This window comes from Mustela nigripes, chromosome 6 (assembly GCF_022355385.1).
Source record: "Mustela nigripes isolate SB6536 chromosome 6, MUSNIG.SB6536, whole genome shotgun sequence".
NCBI lineage: Eukaryota > Metazoa > Chordata > Mammalia > Carnivora > Mustelidae > Mustela > Mustela nigripes.
This window is the reverse complement of record NC_081562.1, coordinates 86,472,470-86,493,872: the sequence shown is the minus strand read 5'-3', so window position 1 is coordinate 86,493,872 and position 21,403 is coordinate 86,472,470. Positions and strand designations below refer to the sequence as shown.

General features: G+C 41.2%; 1 protein-coding gene across 2 annotated transcripts in view; it reads right to left on the bottom strand.

Moving 5' to 3' along the window:
• SCN8A (sodium voltage-gated channel alpha subunit 8) overlaps nt 1–21,403 on the bottom strand; it is a 175,938-nt gene that overhangs the window by 127,405 nt on the left and 27,130 nt on the right. The window lies entirely within an intron of this gene.

Below are 21,403 nucleotides of genomic sequence, written 5' to 3'. Positions count from 1 at the left end.
CTTCTGGTGCAGTGCTAAGATGAGACACCCAACCCTGATGATGAAGGAACAATAAAAGTGACTTCTAACCCTAGCAGTTCTGAAAGAGACTGAACTGGACTCAAAGTTGGGGGAAAGAGATTTTTAGGATTCCCTTCTCTTGGTGATCCAGGAGGATTAAGGACTTAAACTACTAGCTGTGGCCTGTACCCACAACTAGAAATGAATCTAAATTAAGGGGAGAGGAGTAGAAGAGGGAAGGAAAACTGGCTTTGGAGTAGTTATAACAGAGATGAAGGAAGAGAAGTCACCCAGGAGGAGCTGTTAGCAGAAATATTATAGGCAAGGGTACTCAAGAAAAATGTTACGAGGAGCGTCAATAGCAAGCAGTATTAAAAACTTGTCTCTAACTTGAAAAAAAAGAAACAAAGTTGGGGTACTTATATTTTATGATAGCAACGATTACTACAAAGATACAGTCACCCACCAGGGTGGTACTGATGAAGGAGAAAAGCAGGAAAATGTTCACCTGTAGCCCAGAAGTGTCCACAAGGCTGACTTACAGCCTGTATAGTTTCATTAAGAATCAAATATGTGCTGGTTGTTACATTCTTAAAGGGTCTCATGACTGCCTATAAATCTTACCAATAGTTAATATCGAACTGAATGATAAGCACCAGAGAAATCTTGTGAGAGTAGTTTTATGAGTAGAAATTCAAAGAAGACATTTATGATCTAATACTCCCTGCACGACCCCACCGCCTTGAGCACTCAGCATATTAACGACCATTTTATCCAGCAGAAGTGCAGCTCATTCCACAGGTCCTGTCCCTACATAAATAAACTAAGCTGCACCATACAACATCTCAAGAATTCTTTCTAGGCTGTTGCAGTCCACGATTCTGTAACAGTACTGGCATAAAGGCAGACATATAGACCAACGAAATAGAGAGCCCAGAAACAAACCCTCATATATATGATCAAGTGATTTTCAACAAGAGTGAAAAGACCATTTAGTGAGGAAGAGGACAGGTTTTTCAACAAATGGTGCTGGAAAAACTAGATAACTACATGCAGAAGAGTGAAGTTGGACACCTATTTTACACCATGCACAAAAATTAACTCAAAATGGACCAAATATCTAAATGTAAGAGCTAACCTTATAAACCTCTTTAGAATAAAATGTAGAGGGAAATCTTCATTACAGTGGATCTAGCAAGGATTTTTTGCATATGGTACCAAAAGCACAGCAACAACAGAACAGATATACTGGGCTTCATCAAAGGAAAACCTCTGTGCCTCAAAGGGTACTATCAAGAGAGTGAAAGGGCAACCCACAGAATGGAAGAATGTATTTGCAAATCATATATCTCATGAAAGATTAATACTCAGACTACATTTTTAAAAATCCTACAACTCAACAACAAAAAACAAACAACCTAATTAAAAAATGGACAGTGGGGGTGCCTGGGTGGCTCAGTTGGTTAAGCGTTTGCCTCCAGCTCAGGTCATGATCCCAGGGTCCTGGGGTCAAGCCGCACATCGGGCTCCCTGCTCAGTAGGAAGTCTGCTTTTCCCTCTCCTACTCCCCCTGTTTGTGCGAGCTTTCTCACTGTCAAATAGAAAAATAAAATCTTAAAAAAAAAATGGACTGAGGTGTTGGGGGGTGGCACCTGGGTGGGGCAGTCAGTTGAACATCTAACTCTTGGTTTCCCCTCAGGCTGTGATCTCAAGGTCATGAGATCAAGCCCAAGTCTGAATTGAGCCCCGTGTCTGGCTCCACACTCAGTACAGAGTCTGCTTAAGATTCTCACTGCTGGGGCACCTGGGTGGCTCAGTGGGTTAAGCCTCTGCCTTCGGCTCAGGTCATGATCTCAGGGTTCTGGGATCGAGCCCTGCATCAGGCTCTCGGCTCAGCAGGGAGCCTGCTTCCTCCTCTCTCTCTGCCTGCCTCTCTGCCTACTTGTGATTTCTGTCTGTCAAATAAATAAATAAACTCCTTAAAAAAAAAAAAAAAAAGTTCTCACTGCCTCAAGGATACCTGGGTGGTTCAGTGGGTTAAGCATCTGCCTTCAGTTCAGGTCATGATCCCAGGGTCCTGAGATCCAGCGCCACATCAGGCTCCCTGCTCAGCAGGGAGTCTGCTTCTCCCTCTATCTCTCTCTCCACTCATGCTCTGTCTGTCTCTGTCTCTGTCTCTGTCTCTCTCAAATAAATAAATAAAATCTTTGGGGGAAAAAAAGATTCTCACTGCCTCTCTCTCGGCACCCCCTAACCCCCAGCACTCCCTCTGAAATAAATAAAATCCTTCAAAAAAAATTGCCAGAGGACTTGAATTGATATTTCTGCAAAGGAGACAGATAGAGGGCCAATAACCACAGAAAAGGTGCTCAACATCATTAATCATTAGGGAAATGCAAATCAAAACCACAATGAGATCAACTTCACACTCATCAGAATGGTTAATATAAAACAAAACAAAACAAAATAACAAGTATTGACAAAGGATGTGGAAAACTGGAACCCTTATATTGCTTAGATATAAAATTAGACATAAAATTACCACAAGATTCAGCAATTCCACTTTTAGACATATACCCAGAGGAACTGAAAGCAGGAACTCAAACAAGTATTTGTACACTCATGGTCACAGTAGTAGTATTCACAATAGCCAAAAGCTGGAAGCAACCCAAATGTCCATGGATAGATGATGAATGGATAAATAAGATGTGCTATATCCATACAATGGAATATTATTCAGCCTTAAAAAGTGAGAAAATTCTGGGAGTGCCTGGGCGGCTCAGGTCATGATCTCAGGGTCCTGGGATAGAGCTGCAAGCTGGGCTTCCTTCTCAGTGGGGAGTCTGCTTCTCCCTCTGCCCCTCCCCCTTCCCCCTGCTCGTCCTCTCTCTCAAATAAATAAATACAAAAAATCTTTTATTTTTAATTTTTTATTTTTCTAAAAGATTTTATTTATTTGACAGAGCGAGACACAGCCCGAGAGGGAACACAAGCAAGGAAGCAACAGAGGGAGAGGGAAAAGGAGAAGCAGGCCTCGGGCCGAGAAGGGAGCCTGATGCAGGACTCAATCCTAGGACCCTGGGATCATGATCTGAGCTGAAGGTAGACCTTTAACCACCTGAGCCACCCAGGCATCCATATGAAATCTTTTTAAAAAAGGACAGGGGCACCTGGGTGGCTCAGTGGGTTAAAGCCTCTGTCTTTGGCTCAAGTCATGGTCCCAGGGTCCTGGGATCGAGCCCTGCATCGGGCTATCTGCTCAGCAGGGAGCCTGTTTCCTCCTCTCTCCCTGTCTGCCTCTCTGCCTACTTGTGATCTCTCTCTGTCAAATAAATAAATAAAATCTTTAAAAAAAAATTTTTTTTTAAATTTTAAAGGACAAATATTGTATGATTCCACTTACGTGAGAGACGTATAGTAAAATACACAGAGACAAAAAGTAGAATAGTGAATTACTGGGGGTTAGGGGGAGACAGCAATGTGAAATTATTTAAGTGGGTACAGAATTTCAGTTAGGGATGATGAAAACGTTATGCAGGTGGACAGTGGTGATGGATGTCCAACAATGTGAATGTACTTAACACTAATGAATTGTACATTTAAGATGGTAAATTTTGTATTATGTGAATTTCACCACAATTAAAAAAAAATACAGGGCACATGGGTGACTCAGTGGGTTAAACCTCTGCCTTCGGCTCAGATCATGATCCCAGGGTCTTGGGATGGAGCCCCAGAATCGGGGTCTCTACTCAGTGGGGAGCCTGCTTCCTCCTCTCTCTGCCTGCCTCTCTGCCTACTTGTGATCTCTCTCTCTCCCTCTGTCAAATAAATAAATAAAATCTTAAAAAAAAAAAAGCAATTGATACATTTACTGTGTTCCCTACTATATGCCAGAAACTATATTGATGATCAAGGTAGCTCCCTGCCTTCAGGGACCTTTAAAGTCTTCTGGGGGTGGCAGACAAGTAAACAGGCAAAGTACAGTATGATAAATCCAATAAAGTAAAATAAGCTTTTATAGATATGTATAAGCAGGACACCTAATCTAATCTGCAGAGATCAAGGAAGGCTTTCTGGAGAAAGTGACACTTCAGGTAAGCCTGAAGGATGGCCAGTGGAAGGGGGGTTGGCAGGAAAATGGATAGAGCTTTGCAAGAAGTAGGAACAGTACATACAAAAGAGACCACAGACAAGGGAGATCAAGCCACTTGGGTACTGTAAACAGTTCAGTATAAGCAGACTTCAGAAAATTAACAGATAAGCCACATTAGGAAGGCAAAGGCGTTATCATGGGAAGGAGTTTGGATTTTATCCTGAAGGCAATAAGGAGATATTGAAGGTCTTTAAATAGGGAATGACATGATCGAAGTTGTATTTCAGAAAGATTATTCCAGCTACAGTGTACAGAATGAGGGGGGAATGGGGAGCTAGGCTGGGGGAAGAACAAGATCAGATGAAGAAGACTAGGTAGAAGACTGTTGTAGCCATTCAAGTGACAGATTATGACAGCCTGAACTGGGCAGCAGCAAGTAGGGAGGATATACTGAGCAGTCCTGTTGACTAACTGAAGTGGGAAGGAAAGCAGAAGGAAAACCAAGAGGCCCAGATTTGTGTCATGGGCACATGGATGGAAGGTAAGTAAAATTCCCTGAGAGAATAAGAGGTGATGCACACTCTAGTTCCATCCATGTTGTCACAAATGGCAAGAGCGTATCATGCTTAGCGAAATAAGTCAAGCAGAGAAAGACAACTATCATATGATCTCCCTGATATGAGGAAGTGGTGATGCAACATGGAGGCTTAAGTGGGTAGAAGAATAAATGAAACAAGATGGGATTGGGAGGGAGACAAACCATAAGTGACTCTTAATCTCACAAAACAAACTGAGGGTTGCTGGGGGGAGGGGGTTTGGGAGAAGGGGGTGGGATTATGGACGTTGGGGAGGGTATGTGCTTTGGTGAGTGCTGTGAAGTGTGTAAACCTGGCGATTCACAGACCTGTACCCCTGGGGATAAAAATATATGTTTATAAAAAATAAAAAATTATTAAAGAAAAAAAAAAGAGGTGATCCACAGTTTGGGGGTTAAGATGACTTCACATTTAAATATGTTGAGTCTGAGTTGCTTTGGTACATCCAAATGGACACAGGAAATAGGCGGTAGATATGTGGTTCTGAACTTCAAGGGAAAAGAAACCACGAGAACAAAAAGAAGAGAATAAGTCTGGTGGAGAACTGCAGCTAGCCCCTGAGAACCGGCAGCCAGCTCTCTGCTTGCTGCTACACAGCTCCTTTGGAATCAGCCAGAGGAGCAGCCCTGCACTGGGAGGAAGGTGGGCGGCTCTTATCACCAAAGAGAAAAATGCAGCCAGATGGATGGAGTTTACACTGTCCCCACTTGCTAGGCCCCTCCTTCCTCAAGTGACAACTAGATGCTAGGCTGCCAATTTTCTTTGTCACTTACAGATTTCATTTTGGGAAATCATATAACAGTTCTAGAAATTGAAATAAAAACAATTTTGTCAAACCTTAACTTTACTCATTTGAAACATAAAAAATTGCAGTCCTAACCCTCTCTTGATAACATCAAAATCTGGCTCTCGCTGCTACCAGATTTTATGGCCCATCCTCACCCTGGTGACTGTCAGCATCCGTCTTGCCTGAGAGCTGCCCTGTGCATTCTTCTGGCTTTCCACCCCAGGAGACCACTGTGAGGCTTCTTCTTCCTAAGCCTCACACACATCAAACTTGCCCAAAGCTGATCTGTTTTCACTTCCGATTCTCAATAACTGGTCTCTTCCTAATCCCTTTGAGACAGTCACTCTTCAATGATTTACATCTGTGTCTTTCTGCAGATACTTTTCGAAGGGTCTATTTATGGACTATTTTGAAAGTGGTCTAAAATGGATATAAACATAAGATTGACCATGATAAGTAAGTCAGTCTACCAGGAGGGGCTGATGAAGCACTTAACACTTTTTGAGTACATGAACGTTTTGATATAAAAAGGCATTTAAGTGAAGTCAAAACCAATGATTATAATGAATATAAATGGTTCCAAAAGTTTCTCTGGGCAGGTCCCATCAGGCTAAAATGAAGACAGAATTCTACTTTTTCTATATATCCATACAACCATACAGCCTACTCTTCTGTCTCAAGACATGGCCCAGTCAAGAGGCCCTTAGACTTCCATCTCCCTGGCCCTGCAGATAGTACAAGTCAAAACTGTCCTCCATTTTATCGCTTAACCCCATCACCAATTTTCTTTCTTTTCTTTTTTTTTTTTTTTCAAATTTAACTGGCTTTCTGTGTTCCTTTATTTCTTCCACAAGGTACACCTCCTAAATGCTTGTAGACTATGGCTGTTGCCCCACATCTACTGTCATTCTCTTCACTAGTCTCCTGTTTCAAGTTACAGTGCAGTTTTTTCTGGTTCACTGCATTATAATTGCAATTTGTGATCTGTGGTTCTCCACTTCTGCTCCAATCCCAACATGCACCGTAGATTTTAACCCCCATTTCCTATGCTTTCCTTTCAGTCATATTGAGACTCTCCTCTCTCCCCTATTTCATCCTTCCTCCCCTCCCCAGTGGTCTAAAGAGGGAATAAATGTTTTATTTTCCACTAGACTGTTTGTTTGCCAAGAAATGAAAATACCGACACAGGTTAAGCATCTAGAAAAGAAATGTCACTGAACAGGTGTTTCTATGTCTAAAGAAGACCAAAACATTTGGAAAGTTGCATTTTGCTCCAGGTATCTTGGGTTTCCAGTACAACTCCAGAGCCCAGGTAAGAAACTCACTGTACACATTCTCCCATCAGTGTTTATTGGGCATGGTAGGAACAGGAAAAATCCTTCCATATGAAGGAATATGGTTGGGGGTATAGGGAGAAAGCAGTTGTACATATAAAAAGGCCATTATATTTTTATTATGTTATTGTTATATAACTGAGGAAAAGAAATCAACACATCTCATAGTTCGTGTTGTTCTTTTCCTTTCCAATTGGACATAGTCAATCAGCTTAAGTATACCAAATATCTGATTTGCTTTAGATTCACTCCTTCTAGCCAAAAATCTAATGGTTTTAAGCTTTGCCTCTACTGTATAATGACTATCAGACCTACTAAAACAACAAAGAAAGTACAGGGGTTAATACAGTGTCTAACAAGTAGAAAGTACATAGTAAATATCAGTTAAGACCACCTATACCATCAGTTTAATTTTTTTCATTTTGTTCAGTCTTCTAAAATAAATAAAAATCCAAAACAATGTCTGAAAATCTTGCTGAACAAAGATGAAATCATTATGGAAATAAATTTTTGGTGTGCAGTCAGTGACACGAAATACTAAGCATAAACATTCATTTTTTCAGTTGATATAAAAAAAATCCAAATGTGGATATAAAAGGTAGCTAAGGAGTATCAATATATCATGAGTACAAAAGACAAATGCAGACCACTGTGGGCAAGATACTCTCTACTATTTTATAGACTATTCGCAGCCAGAGGCATGCCTGCCACCTTCAGCTGTGGAGTAAAGATGACTGACCCTCAGCAGAGAGATGGTGGAAATGCCTGCTGGACTTACAATGTCTTCCACAACTGAGGATGATAGTAAGGGACTATGATAACATTAGCATCACCGGGTTGTATTATTTTTGTCTGCATATACTTTTTTCATATAGTAGAGAATTTAGAAGTTAATGCACAATATTTCACAGCTGGCTTTATATTTGCCATCTTCAAAAATATGGCATTTGAGTATAGTAAGAGTTATGAGGTTGCTACTCTCCAAGATTGGTAAGACTCTAGCCCATACACTTCCATACAGCTGGACAATTTCCAATCATAACAGTTTTGGACAGCTGATGTTACCTTTGCTCTAGAGTTTGTTTTCTTTTTTAATTTTAATTTTTTTTAATTATGACATCAGATCAAGACTTCTACCACCACCCCCCAAAAGAGAAACAATCCTAGACCAAGACCAAGAAATATATATAGTCACTAATGATTTAATTCGGATATCGTCACTGACCAGCTGTATGGCCTTTAATAATTCAATTCACCTACCCAAGCCTTGGTCTTACTTATAAAAGTGGGGAGGTGAGTGAAATCATTTCTAGAGCTAGCTCTGCACTTTGTCAGCTAATTAATTGACCTTGGGCAAACTGCATAATTTTAAGGAGCCTCCATTTCCTCATTTAAGGGTTAAGTGAGATAATGCATGTGAAGTAGGTTTCAATAAATAAATAATGATAATCATAATACTATCAATATTAATAGCATATAATAACATGGAACATTTACTACATGTGCTAGGCATAGTGCTAAAAACTTTTACATAATCTTTTTGATCCTTCCAACAACTCTGTGAGGTATGTATTATCACTATTGTACATTATTTATGAGAAAACTGAAACAGAGAGGTTAAGTAACTTGCCCGAGATTAAACTGAGATTCAAACCCAAGCTGTTTGGCTCTAGGGTCTGTGTTCTTAACCATTTCACTATACTACTTCTTATGAGCCCTCTTTTCCCTTCTCTGCACCCCTTCAAAGATCCCTTTCAGCTCTATGATTCCATAAACATAAATTAATTAGCTGCCCTGGACTCTGACAAGCTAAGCAATGTTGGCTTCTCTGCCAGAATTACTGAGGTTCTAAACATATAAGCTTAAATCAGAATGAACTATGTGTTGGAAAAAGAAATGAACACAGAGGCTCAAAAGAGGCCTAGTGTTATTCCATTGGCCCCTACCACAACCATGACTGAGAATTCACCCATTCAGTACGCACTTCTTCCTTGTCTACTATGTGGAACTGGAAAGCTTAGAACTTAGAATACTGATAATCACAACACATTCTAAGTCACTGTCTGTCAATCTTGTAAAGGAGATTCTTGCATTGAATGGTAGAAAGATGGATTCAAATTTTAAAGCTTTTTATTTTCAATCAGTGGAAATCTTTTTCAAACAAAATGCTGGATGAAATGTCGATAATACAGATAAAAGTAACTTTGCTCTAATTGAAGCAGGGCCCAATATTCACCTCACTCCTCTCAGATCACCCCTGAAGACATCCCTGCGGAGTATCTGGATGGCCTCAAAACTAGTACACAAGATAGTGATTGGTCTCTTTCAACTCCAGAATTCAATGGACAGTTCCTAGAACAATGGATCTGGGATTGCTCACTAATAAAGTTCACTTGATATAGACATAAAACAGTATAGGAAAGTGCTTATGTGCCTGTCTGCAAAGCTCGTAAAGTAGCTATAAAGATTAGGATAATATATATTGCCAGGCACTTCATAAACATTACCTTTAATCTTCACAATAAACTCATAAGGCAGGTACTGACAGCTTCATTTTACAAGTGAAGAAAGAGAGATGCAAAGAAAAAATAGGAATTCCCATGGTCACACAGGAAGTAGCCTCCATCCAAAGCCCACATGCCTTCCCTGGTACCATGATGTCCTGACAGTGACTAAGGTCAAGCATGGCCTACTCCAAAGAACTCCACAGATCAGAGGAAGACTTTTAATGAAAACTGACAGATTGCATGGAGTTTTGCTATGGAGGCAACACACGGGTCACTTCACCGGTCAAAAAAGGTGACACCCAAACTGGGTCACACTGTATGGCATTCAAACAGCATGGAACGTGCTTAAGCATAAGAACATGCTTATGGGTTTTGCTCTTCACTTGCTCAATCCATTACTAGTAGCTGGCAGGTTAGACCCACTACACGGTCACCAGAAGATAGTAAATTGACCAAACTCAGAGGCATCACTCACACAATAGTTAGGGTGGGGAGGGACAGGTCACTCAAGCAGCCACTGTACTGTGCACTCAGATTGGTGACTACAAGCAGGGAGAAGCACACAATGGGACGGCCATGGGGATAATAAAATCATCTTCCTCACACAGGGTTACAGCAAAGAACAGATGAGAAAATATGTCAGGAGCTCTTGAAGTGTCATACACATGAAAATACAGTAATACACTGCAGCCCGCTGTAAATATTCAGGAAATCATAGCAGCAAACAATCCGGTGTGGTCAGCCATGATTAAAAACAGGATAGATCTTTCCTGAACAAGATTTCAGACTTGCCAGGAGTCTTGGGAGACTGAGCTGACAGTGACAGATTCTGCAAACAGTTGCTGAGGCTACAAATGAATACAGCCTCATATTTGCACAGCACTCTACCATTTACGGAGAGCTTTCTCCTGCTTTACCTCATCTCATCCCCACTGGTGAGGGGATCAAAGTGCAACCACTGATACATCCAACTTCACAGAAAAGGTGTTTGGGGTCAGAGAGGTTAACTGCCTTGCCAGAAACCCGGGGACAAAATATTAAATGGTTTCCCATCTGAGGAGGGAGAATTTCTTTCCTGTTGAGACCAGCCATCTTCCTCGTGCTGAACAGAACAATGAGTAAGAAGGGAAAGGGGAAAGTGCCACATGGTCATACCGATAATGGCGGTGATGATAAGAGGCCAGGAAGACAAACTGTGGGAATGCAGCTGATGCTGAAGATGGCTTTCCATGGGGCTGGGATGTTAGGGCACCGAAAGAAAAGGAGAAAGAAAGGAAAAAAGGAGATAGGACAAGGATGATACAGAGTGCCTAAAGAATACCTTTTAGCAGGCCTAGTGGACTAATGCCCAATACATCCTGCTACTCTCTTTAGAATCATCGGGTAAACATTTGCTCTACTCATGAAGTCTTTTGGAATTTTTGGAATTTGGGTATTTTGCATGTGTTTTATTTCTGTGATGGTGCTGTTGCGTGCTTCTGTTTTTATGGGGCCTTACGGCAAATGCAAGGAAGCTTACAAAAGCAGGCAGTTACATCTGAGTGCCATGGGCAAGGGGCTGGGTGCGGTCCGGCATTCGGTGTTTCTGCCTTCTACCCCAGCACTTTTCCCCCAGCGATAACATATTGCCATGAAGCACTGTGCATGTGATGTGGACAAGGGCTTTTCAGAAGCATCCATGAACATTGCCAGCTATGCCCGCATGGGAACATCACCTCCAAATACAAAGCACCGCAAGAAGCATCCCAGTACTGCTAGGGACGCTTTCCCAAGCACTTTCCAACTGGCCCTTCACACCCAGCCTCTTGACAGGCCCACAGGAGTTAAGTGACTTGCTTGGGGTCACAAAGATAGAAAGTAGCAGAGTCAGTGTGGCTCTTCGTCCAGTGTGTTTTTTTGTAGTGTGACGTTCTCTGTCAAAAAAAGAATGTTATAATGGGACAAACACAATGGTAGCAAGATGAGAAATAGATTTCTAATCGCATTTGTAATGTATTAATCTTATACTCTTTCCTAAGATGTCCAAAGTTCTCTATCAACTTAGGAAAGGTGGAACTAGCAAATATCCTGTAGGAAACATTAAAACAGAAAACTCTTCATGCCTTTTATGGTACCCTAACTATTGTTAACCTGATGACAAATGAATTTGACTAATCCTCAGAGCTGGAACAACTCATGCAAAGCTCAGGGACAGTACAGTAATTCTAAACTGTAGGCACAACTGGAAATTGAAATGAAATTTAACTTAGATGGCCATGGTTTCCTTCTGCTCAAAAATCTTCAGACTCTCCACTGCTTTTTGATTAAAATTTCAAATCTTTAAATGAGCACTCAGGGCCCTTTTCAGCCTATTAATAGCTATTCTCTGCTTGTAGCTTATGCTTCACGAAGCCGTCCCTCACTCCTACTGTACTTTTCCATTCCTACACCTTTGCTTGTGCCATTCCCTCTGCCTAGAAGGCTCTCCTGCCTAACCTTGCTTGGGACAGCCATTCACATTCCCCCTCCTCAAAATACCTCTGCCCCCTCAGTACGTTATGTCAACTCCTAAAATACTATTTTAAATTGTGGTTTTATGTGTCTGTGCTTCATATTCCCTAATTATAAGTGCTTCAAGGGCAAGGATCAAGCTTATTAATCATGGCATCCTTGCCTGGCATTGTGCTTTGCCCACAAAAAGGAACACAGTAGGACATCAGATAAATGTTTGTCCCATAAATGAAAGAATGGTGCTTTTGTCTTACTGAAGACAAAAGCTATAGTAGAAAACAAATTGGCTCTAAAACCTCTTAAATAATGCCTCTAGCAGTTTGACATCTTCAATATTCAAGGGAACCAGGGACCAGATCAACTACAGAACTAAATTTCTGCTAATCACGTTTCCACACAGCACAGTTTAAGATCTCCATGATAAAGGTTAAGTGATGATTTAGGAATATGACAACCCTTGTTAAAAAAACAGAGCATCCGGGACGCCTGGGTGGCTCAGTGGATTAAGCCTCTGCCTTCGGCTCAGGTCATGATCCCAGGGTCCTGGGATCGAGCCCCACATGGGGCTCTCTACTCTGCAGGGAGCCTGCTTCTCCCTCTCTCTCTGCCTGCCTCTCTGCCTACTTGTGATCTCTGTCAAATAAATAAATAAATTCTTAGAACAAAAAAACAGAGTATCCACTTGGGCTAAAGTTAACATGCCTTCATTCAAATCCCCAGTCAGAAGATGGCGACTATTTGAATAGCTGGGCCCAGAAGTCTGGCTAACTTCTGATATTGATAGGAGCATGACAGGTTGAGGCATTCTGTAAAAACCGTGTGAAAAAATGAAAACTGAAGATAGTAGTTCCCTTGGAGAAAGGTAGTAAGTGATTAGGAGGAACCTTCTGGGCAGCTGGTTACACAAGTATATTCACTAAAACTTTATCAGAGTACTCTCATGATTTCTGCATTTTCCTATATGCGTTGTATTTCAAGAAGATGTATTTATAAAATGAATACTGATGAAACAACTTATTAAGAAATCAGACCATTTAAAGCAAGATTTAAAAATAACATTTGAAATCAGATAAGAGGAAGGAGCAACCAATTTAACAATTTTTTTTATCATTAATTATGTCAGTCCTGGGTGTACTTTCTTCATTTCCCTGCTTCTTCATTTGTTATTTCTAGTAAGGCATTGGCATTTAAAACTCTGGCTTTTCATTTCTCCACTGAAACATTCTAGGGAGAATTCTGGGATTCTTATTATTCAACCTAATTACTTCTCTTGTACCTATACGCAGAAAACCCAGTTTAAAATTTTCCATCAGTTGGGTCAGTTTCCGGAAGGTCCCCTTCAGCTGTGACCTTTTCATCCATTTGTTCATTCAAGAATTATTTACAGCACTTTCTATGTGCCAGATACTATACTGTGCTAGATACCAAGGAATGTTTCTATAATGAACAAAATGTCTGCATCCGATCTTGTGAAGCTTAAACTCCAGTGGAGACAGATGGATTACCAGCCAATTACCATGCAGGAACACCACAACATTAAGGCCGGTCCCATATCAGGTACCAGGGATTCATATAATCCAGAATTAGGGGCAGATCGGTGTGGGATGGGGCAGAGGTAGGGTTTCCAATTAAAAGTAATATCTGAGCTGAGAAGAAAAGAAAGCTTGTTCTATGAACATGCGAAATGTAGGACGTTCAAGGTAAAGGCAAACAGAAAAGTTAAAATTAAGTTTATTTCCCTGCAGTTTGATCCAGTCTGTCTTCAACCCATGAGAATTTCTTCTAACTAGGAAGTGGTTAGCTTATTAACCATGCTGTCAGTCTTGGAAAAAATCATTATTCGTCTTAACATGATTTTATATAATACTAAATAGCATCTTTCGGCTTTAAAAATCATAACAGTTTTTTCCCTCTAAACCTGATTCCTTAAAACAAAAATTTAAAGCAAAAAGAACAGTAAAGCACTCATCAAGTTAAAGTGTTTGAAAATTATAGCCAGTTAAAGTAACTGTAAAATACTCTCAGGACCAGATTGGAGAAAAAACCCCAAGCGGCTGTCAATACTACTTTACTGCCTTATTATGATATCCTGTGACCTCTCTTTAAAAAATAACACTTATTATTATTTTCCTGGTTATAAAAATAGTTATGTATTTCATTGCAGAACACTAGGAAAATATAAAAAAATAAAGATAATCTACGAGCCTAATACCCACAGAACTTCTGTTAAATAGTTCCACGTTCTTTCCTTTGCCTACAATTATACAAAGCTGGGGTCATATTCTTTAAACGTTGCTATAGACTGAATACTTGTACTGCCCCCGCCAAATACATATGTCGAAATACAAAAGACAGAGGCTCTCATAAAACAGACCCCAGAGGGCTCCCTTGTCCCTTCCACCATGAGAGGTCACAGCAAAAAGTCAGCCTGTAGGAAAGGAAGGAGGCCCTTCCCTCCCACTAAATCTGCTGGCCCCTTGATCTTGGACTTGCAAGCCTCCATTACTGAGAAATTCATGTCTAATATCTATAAGCCACCTAGTCTATGGTATTTTTGTTACAGGAACCTAAATCGACTAAGACACACATTTGAATCCTTTTTATTACAGTTGACTCATTTTATAAATATTTCAGGTGTTAAAAAAACATATAGATAGTAATAGAACTTCCCATACAATTCCTCTCTACCCTCCTCAAATGGAACCATTATCCTGAATTAGGGGTTTCTCAAACTCTCCCACTTCTTGTATTATTTTATATTATTGTCATTTAAACAGTATATCCATTATAATTCAAAGATGGTTTCGCACGTTCTGAGAATTTGTATAAATGCAAAATATTGATCATATCCTAAAACTTGCATTTTTCCACACCGCAGTATGGCTGACAGATTCCTTTTGACATAGCTCCCTAATTCATCCTTTTTATGGCTTCACAGTCATGTCTCCCTGTTTGACTACACCACAACATATCCTCCTTCCTGTTGATGAACCTTTGTTTCCAATGATTGTGTGGTATTGTCAACAGTGCTACCAAAGACATTCTTGTCCAGGCCACCATGTGCTCAATGAGCAAGTTCCTCTTGGGTATACACCAGGAGCTCAAGTACTGTGTTCTAGAGCACAAGCATTTCTAACTTCTACCTTGAATCTTTAACATTTTAAATAATAAAACTTACTGTAGTTCTTACTACAATTATACAGGAATATCTTCACCCATGTACCCCTTCTCTACTTTGGGCCAGAGTACCAAAACTGAATAAAATCAAATGATTTTTTTTAAAGATTTTTAAAAATTTTATTTGACAGACAGAGATTACAAGCAGGCAGAGAGGCAGGCAGAGAGAGAGAGAGAGAGGAGGAAGCAGGCTCCCCGCCGAGCAGAGAGCCCGACTCGGGACTCGATCCCAGGACCCTGAGATCATGACCTGAGCTGAAGGCAGTGGCTCAACCCACTGAGCCACCCAGGCACCCATAAATCAAATGATTAAATCTGGAAGGCTAAGAGACAATGACCAGAAGGCAGGATCTACTCAGAAGCCTACATGCAGGGGCAGAGAAATGACTAGACAGTAATTACACCTGTCTTCCGTTTAATGTGCTCTAAAGGGACTGTTGAGGCATCCTTAACTCTTGCACAGCAGGAGAGCTCTCTTCAGACTACATTCTGTAGAAGAGATAGAGCACAATAGGAGAGAAAGACATATTCTGGGGTAATAAGAAACTGCTGGCAGGAATTCTGCAAAGCATCTTGGTGAAAGCAAACCTCTGTAGCCAAACAGTTGATGAAGATTCTTATTGAAAATCTGAACTCTGAGTGAACAGAGACAGACTAAGAAATTGATTTTTTTAAATGGCCATTCAAATGCAAAACAATGGGGGAGATAGGTCAAAAAATAACACAGAACCTTGAAAATGATAGAAGAAGAGAGTCTAAACAGAGATTATTTCACTGGCCTCTACCTTCAAAGCATTTCTAATGACATGAATATGTGTCTATGGGCATGTATACACATACAGGTATAAATAGTTATGTCCTAGTTTGGAAAAACCCCTGGGGATTCTCATCCATCCCTTCCCTTGGCCATCTCTCGTCCCCCAGCACCCTCTCTCACAGCCTTAGAAAACAAGACGACTGATGCCACATGTAACACAAAACTTTACAGACCACTTCTACACTTCTACACCCTATCTGAGCCTCAAAATAACTTATTGGAGAAGGCAGCTCTTGCTATTATTCTCATTTTATAGATGAGAAATAAAACACGAAGCTCACAAAGTGGGTTCACCTGGGTAGCTCAGTCCATTAAGCATCTGACTCTGGATCTGCACTTGGGTCATGATCTTGCAGTCATCAGACTGAGCCCACACGGGCCTCCACAATCAGTGTAGAGTCTCCTTGAGATTCTCTTTCCCTCTGCCTCTCCCCTCCCACATGTATGTGCATGCTTTCTCAAATAAAAAATACATATATAGGGGTGCCTGGATAGTTCAGTGGGTTAAGCCTCTGCCTTTGGCTCAGGTCATGATCTCAGGGTCCTGGGATCTAGCACTGCATCAGGCTCTCTGCTCAGCAGGGAGCCTGCTTCCCCCTCTCTCTGCCTGCTGTTCTGCCTACTTGTGATCTCTCTCTCTGTGTCAAATAAATAAATAAAATTAAACAAAATACATATATACACATATGTTACATATACATATTTTTAAAGATATGCACACACATACACACAGATACATTTAAAAAAAACCAAAAAGCTCACAGAGATAAAGCAATTTGCCCAAGGTCGTAGTGGGGGGGGGGCTGTGCGAGCATTTGAGGAAAACAGAATAATGAACACAGGGGGAGGAAGGCAGGCCAACTACAGGGAGGTGAAACACTCTACACTGTGCCTTAGTCAAAAAAGTTGGGGGTGGGGATGAACAGGGTGCCTCTGGGCTCAACTGAATCCACCCTGATTTCTTACATTCAAAAAAAAGAGCACAAGCAAATAGTCTATTATTCGCTACTGTATGTATGTATTATTTTCTGTATGCTTAAAAAATAAAAGAATTCTTTCAGCAGAGTTTAGAGATGCCGCCATATCGAGGTTAGGATGCCAAGGAGAAGATAATACCTGAGGCACTGGTGGGAAAGACCTGACTACTCCAAGGGTCAGAAGAAGTGAAAGGCGGGGCGCCTGGGTGGCTCAGTGGGTTAAGCCGCTGCCTTCGGCTCAGGTCATGATCTCAGGGTCCTGGGATCGAGCCCCGCATCGGACTCTCTGCTCAGCAGGGAGCCTGCTTCCTCCTCTCTCTCTGCCTGCCTCTCTGCCTACTTGTGATCTCTCTCTGTCAAATAAATAAATAAAATCTTTAAAAAAAAAAAAAAAAAGAAGAAGAAGAAGAAGTGAAAGGCATAATTCGGCCTGGGTGGATGGGACACATGAGAGCACAGCAGCGAGGGTGGGCAGAGCCATGCGAATACTAGGCCTTCAGGGGAACTAGGGAGCCCCCAAAGAAACCAGCAATGCCTTACACTAGGTCAAGCTGATTTTGGTAAAGGGAAACCACACACCTTAGGCCTAATTTACTTGGTAAATTATTCTGAAGTCAGTCCCCTACTTAACAGAAAAAAATCGTTTGTGCTTTTTAAGACAGCTGATTGTACCCAAGCACACCATGCAGTGAATACTACCGGAAAGAGGCATTACAAGTTTGAAAAAGAACAAAGACTAGGAATGCTGGGGCTCATCTCCCCAGGAAAAATTCCTCTTTATCTTAAAAGTGGAGGCTATGGCAAGTTACTTGAGCAAATGGGGAAAAAATTCAGCCAACCAGGGAGTCATGGGTTTGTGGACCATATTTCCTTATAATCTCTCTGGGAAAACCAGTTTAAAAAAAAAAATCCTGTTCTTATCTGTCTTGTTGGTTTTATTTCCCTGATCCTTCTATATTAACACTTGGGGTGGAGGGGGCAGGGGAGTGGGGAGAGGGATGTATCTTGCTGAAGGTGCATAGCTGGGCCAAGAATAGAACTCCAGCATCCTGTCTCTCGGCTCACTTCTGGACCATGCTACCTCAGGAAGGAACATTTGAAAATAGTAATTCTCTCCCACCTTGCAACCAAGCTGTGCACAAGCACATGATCGATGAATGAAGTTGGCTGAGTGACTCAGCACTGGGCTGGCTCTCCTGTGAGTCAGGCCCAGAATCCTGAGTGGTTGGAAGCACAATCTCTTTAAATAAGACTTTAAAACCAAGATCTTTACGACCCGAGATCACTGGAAGATTTCAGGGGCATTTTATTTTGTTTGAACAAGGATCAGGATGTCACCTCTAGCATCTCAGACATGAATCAGCTTGAGTAATTACATCACCCATAATTTACACAGATGTCTCTTTCCTTGTACATTGTAGGCTGCTTGAGGTAGTAGTCTTAGAGTCCAGAACCAGTTGAGGTAGAGGCAAGAGTATAGACAGGACAAGTGGCTGGACCACAGGAATCAGCTAAGAATTTAGGATCACATCTGCATCTCTTCCTCTTTAACGCAGAAAAAGACCACAAAGTAAGACCTTCTCTTATTCCTCTGAAGGATAACAGCTATCCACACAGCTTTGGGGGCATATTGGTAAGATGCCCCAACCTGACCCTGTCAATAGCCGTTGGTTTTGACCACCTGCTCCCAGCAGGGAAGAAGCTAGCCTCTGAGCAATGACCCCTGTGACAGATGGCACAGCACAGACAGAAAAGGGCCAGCCAAAAATATTCCTTCCCACAGAGGGAGGGAGCCTGGGTGTTTAAAGGCAGGAGTCAAAAGAACAAAGCAATGAAATAAACCAAGTGTATCTAAAACTTGCCCTCAGGATATCAATAGTCTTTTGAATGACAAATGAATCAAAACCCTTGATGAAGGGACCTCAGGACCCTGGGCACAGCAAGCTGTCATTAGCAAGGTTTTGGAACAAATTATCTTAGAGAAAAGTGTGACAATGAGTTTAGTGAAGGACTCTCAAAGCCATTAAAAAACCGGAGCACTTCAGGCAACCTTACAGTCGACTCCAATGCCCAGAGATTCACTAGCCTTGAAGTAACACAAACAGTTTAGAGAATACTGATGACAAAACATTATTCCCAGAATTGAGTTTAGTTAGCAGGGGAAAAAAACCATTAGCCCCAGCTTCGGTTTGATTACCAGTCCTATGCTGGGGAGACCCTAAAAGAAGCAAAAGGGTAACAGCTGCCATAAAAAAAGGGTGAGGAAAGAAAGTGCCACTTATCACATGCCCAGCACTGTCTGCCTTTACAGACAGCCACCGTAATTCTGTGAAAAAAAGCATTTCTTACCATTTTTAAATGAAAACACACACACACACACACAAACACACACACACCACAGTAGCATTATTCACAGTAGCCAAAAAGTAGAAACAACCCAAGTGTCCATTGACAGATGAACGGATAAACAAAATGTGGCACATATATACAATAGAATATTGTTGAGCCTTTGAAAGGAAATCCTGACCCAGGCTACACTGCTGAAGCTTGACAACACGATACAAGTGAGATAAGCCAGTCATGGTAGGACAAATACTCTAAGATACTTCTTATATCAGGGGCCTAGAGTAGTCCTAAGGCAGAATGTAGTTACCAGAGGCTGGAGGCAAGGAGGAATGGGAGTTTCATGGATACAGAGTGTCAGTCTGGGAAGATGAAAAAGTTCTGGAGATGGATAATGGTCATGGTTGCACACCTCTGTGAATGTACTTAATAGCACTGAACTATGCACTTTAAAATGGCTAAAGTGGTCCATTATATGTTACATATTTCATCACAATTTTTTAAAATGAAAAAAAAAAATAGGCATAGTTAGGTTAAAAAACTTGACAGGTCAAAACCAGTAAAGGGAGGAGACAAGATTCAAGCCAAGCTTAAAGCCTGTGATTTCCTCGGACACCCCTTCCTCCCCGACCACGGAGCTGTCCAGGGTTTTGGAGAAAGAGAAGAACAAGGAGAATGATCAGGAAGAGAACTCTGATGTTTTGCTTGACCACAGGTCAGCTGCTGTAACAACTCATTAACATCGCTCTCCCTCACACTGGTCATGGGGTGGGGGGGGTGTCTTGGCTCAAACCTTGTCTCATCCCATTTTCATCTCTTAGCCCTCTCCCAAGCATGCACCCTGTTTAGGGAATGTCCTGCACATTCCAAGCTCACCAACATCATACAACAGATTCAGAAAAACCTCCCAACCCTAGAAAGCCACCTGAATTGGTAGGTAAGAGAATACTCCTACTTCAGTTATGTAGGTCCTTTAACCAAGTCTCACTTGTTAAAAAAAATTTATGATGTAGAGTTTGCTTGCAAAAAAAAAAAAAAAAAAAAAGGTTAAATCACTAGAGTTCCGAGGCACCTTAATGTCACTCGGCCTGGCAGTTCCATACTGGGGGAGGGAACATTCGGCAACGTCTGGAGACATTTTTGAGAGTCACAACTTGTGTGTGGGGGGGTACTGCTGGCATCTAGTGGTAGGCTGGGGATGCTGCTAAACATCCTGCAGGGCACAGAACAGCCCACCACAACAAAAAAGTATCCCTCTCAAAAATGTCAATAGTGGGGGCACCTGGGTAGCTCAGTGGGTTAAAGCCTCTGGGCTGGGTCCTGGGATTGAGTCCCGAATCGGGCTCTCTGCTCAGCAGGGAGCCTGCTTCCTTCTCTCTCTCTCTGCCTGCCTCTCAGTGTACTTGTAATTTCTCTCTGTCAAATAAATAAATAAAATCTTTAAAAAAAATAAAAATAAAAATGATTCTAATACCTCATCAACTTGGCTTTTACTACAGTTCCAGCACTTCACTCACTCTCTAAAGTGCCATTCTCATTCCTCCTTGAAATCCTAATCAGGCTTACCTTTCTTCTTTCTTCCCAAGCAAAACCTACTGTGCCATTAAGCTGAACATCAGGTTCTCACTCAAACCTTCTATCAAGTCTTCTTTATTAACTCCATTACATGATGACCTCTCCCAGTCTGTATACCAACTTCTCACTCACTTACAAATATTCTGTTTTAGAATTAGTCCCCAAAGGTTTTACTTAGGTATGTTAAATTCTCAATATGTATTAATCAATCAGCAAATATTTACTGACTTCCTACTATGTACTCTCGGTTCTACAGGAGACAGAAAATATGTATCCTCTTTAGTTACTCTCCTTGAAGTGCCAATACTAACCCACTCAAACCACAGCTAAGCTTAAGAAAGCACGGAATTACTAAGTTACAGTTAGAGAGGTTAAGTACTACCCAAGTTCAGACAATAGGCTCAAGGTCTCTTAGTTCTCATTCCTTAGAGTGAAATATCAGAAACAAAAAAAAGGGATCGCTTCATTCATTCTCTCAATATTTTCTGAGGCTTTTTATGCATGAGGTATTACAATATACCCCACACATTTGTATTGCACAGTAAGTTCTATATTTATACCACACTTCATTGTTAACCACAATACAAGATCGGTAGAACATGTGGTAACCATCAACCCATTCTCTAAATGAGGAAATGGAAACTAGGCTTAGGAAGAGGAAGATGATCTGACCAAAATGTACATGTTAACAACAATACCAACACCAG